The following is a 2,500-nucleotide window of genomic DNA, read 5'->3' on the forward strand; positions in this document are numbered from 1 at the left end:
GAGAGGGGTGGCGAGCTTGGGAGCGAATTATCGTAGTAACCTCGGCGGGATGTCATCAGGGCCAGGAGATTTACTTTTTGCTATCCTTTTTAAGTGGTACACGTCGTATTCGCTGACAATTGCTTGCAGAGGGCGCGAGGGTAAGTAAGCTGGCAGTTCTGTTGTTTGTAGTGGTGGGAGTAGCTTGTTGATGTTCGCAAAGTGACAGTTGATGATGTTAGCAGCGCTTTCTGGCGAGTCGGCAATTTCGCTGATGTGAGAGAGGTAACTGTCACTTCTTTTGTCACCGATTAAATTCCGAATGTGGCTATACCACGATTTGGGATTTGCGTCACTGATTTTATCACTTATTTTCTAATGATAATTTTTCTGTCGATCTTATCTCTTGTCTAACCTTTTTTGCCAAGTACTTTGATGCATCGATATTTTTTGTTATGTAGGCTTTTTGTCTTGCCAGGATAAGGTCTTTGATCCTGTTGGTGACCCATGGTTTGTACTGATGGTGAGTGGATGTTCTTTTTAAGGGGAAGCAGTTGTCAACTTCGTTCCAGACTGATTTATAAAAAACGGCATTTAGTATTCGGGTCGGGGGCGTTGAGACCGTCGGCCCAGTCAGGATGTGTAATCCATGATCCGAATTGGCGAATTTTAGAAACAGGGAATCGACGCACAAATTTTGTTCCCTTTAATAGCGTAGGAGCCTGGTATTTCTTTGGTACCCAGAGCAGCGACAAGTGATCGCTATTGCCTAATGGGGGCAGGGAAGTTGGACTTTCATAAAAATGCTCTTTATTTGTTATGATTTTGTCTAAGGTATTTTTCCCACGCGTGGCGAAGGACACAGCCTACTTAAAATTCAGTACGGAGGTGATCATAATCAGAAAAAGTGTTCAGGTCGCCAAGAATTACAAAAAAGGGATTTCCGTACTTTGGAGAATGACCACATTTTCTATTGTGTTCTCTGAGGCTTTCTTCGGTAGGTGCCCTTGAGGGGAAATATACCCCGCAGATTACCAGCACTGATTTCGCGAGGCAGCCATGTGGGTCTAACAGCGAGCCATAATGTTTCAAGGTCGTCACTTGGTGGACAGATGGATTTTATAGTGTTGCAGGGGATAGTATCTTTGATGTAAATTCCAATGCCACTACCTTTACTGCCCTGCCGAATTTTGTTAAATAAGTGGTACCCCTATATGTTTCCGATGTTTAATGTATCGTCTTAAAACCACGCTTCTGTGATTACTGCAATATCAATAGTATTTTGTTTCATTTTGACATCAAGTTCGTCCACTTCGTTTGTAAGGTAGCATGCATTTGCAAGGTAAATACTGGGAAGTGTTCTGCGGGGTCTTGCGTTAGCTGGCGCCATTGTTGACGAATCATTTTGGTCAAACATCCCGCTCGGGTTGCGAGGTATTGTACTTGTTTCTATTTAAAAAGACTCTTACGGGGCTAGGGAAGGAATCTGACTTCAGAAATTCATTAGCTAGTACTTTGCCTGTAAGAGAAACATTGAAGCTGGAATAATATGAATAGCTCATTTATGTTTTGAATGCATATACATCGTCCACCTCAGGGAAGATAACTAGATGATTCTCGATATCTGCTTCCTCTGTGTCTGTGTGGCAGTTTGTTATGTAAAGGTACAACTCTGGTTTAGCTGCCCCTGTAAAGGTTTAGCGGTAGATCTTTGTTCTCTTTTGTCTTTTTTCTTTTTTCCACGAGTGTAAACCCATACGCATCCACATTGCTTGGGTTAGACGTTTCACGTCTTACAATGTTGTGACTGTAGTTATTATTTATCACAACAGGAGCCGTGTTACTACTGTCGGGCTGGGGAACCCCGGGCACGTGGTGGTACTTTGCATCACTCCACTCGCGGTTTGGTGCGGTTGGTGGAGGGGGAATTGTTTTCTTGCTGGTCGTTTTCACTTCTGTTATTCCGCTTGTTTCTCCTCTTGCTATTTCTAGTGTTGTTGCGCGTGGGCGTCACTTGTGTTTCTTTGTTGCTCATCTCTGTTGCTGATGAATGTGGGGGTCTTGAGGGAGGTTTAGACGCCGAGCAGGCCGAGGAGGAATGCGCTGCTCGTTTGCGTCAGCAGGTCGCGCGCTTGCAGTGCCGCACAACACTGACCGGTGATGGCGTCGTGTACGGGTAGCACTGGGTTAGTAGTTACATTACCCGGGGAAGGTGACGTGGGGCTGGGGTTCACGGTGGGTTCTGGGCTAGGGTTCTTAAGAGGTTCTGGCCTGGGGATCATATGAGGTTCGGTGTGGGGAGATGGGGCTGTCGATGAGTGTGTGAGAGTTTGGTTCGGTGGGGGCGTTAAGGGGGGGGGGGATAGAAGAGCAGAAGAGAAAAGGTTGGTAGCAGGATGTGTGTCTGGGGGGGCTACGTTGTCAGGAGGAATCTGGTAGGGAGGGGGGAGGGAGAGATTAGACGCGTCGGACAAAGAATTGATGCTGTCAGACCTACCGGACATCCGTGCTGGTGAACGCC

This window comes from Penaeus vannamei, chromosome 10, assembly GCF_042767895.1.
Source record: "Penaeus vannamei isolate JL-2024 chromosome 10, ASM4276789v1, whole genome shotgun sequence".
In the NCBI taxonomy this organism is placed as follows: domain Eukaryota; kingdom Metazoa; phylum Arthropoda; class Malacostraca; order Decapoda; family Penaeidae; genus Penaeus; species Penaeus vannamei.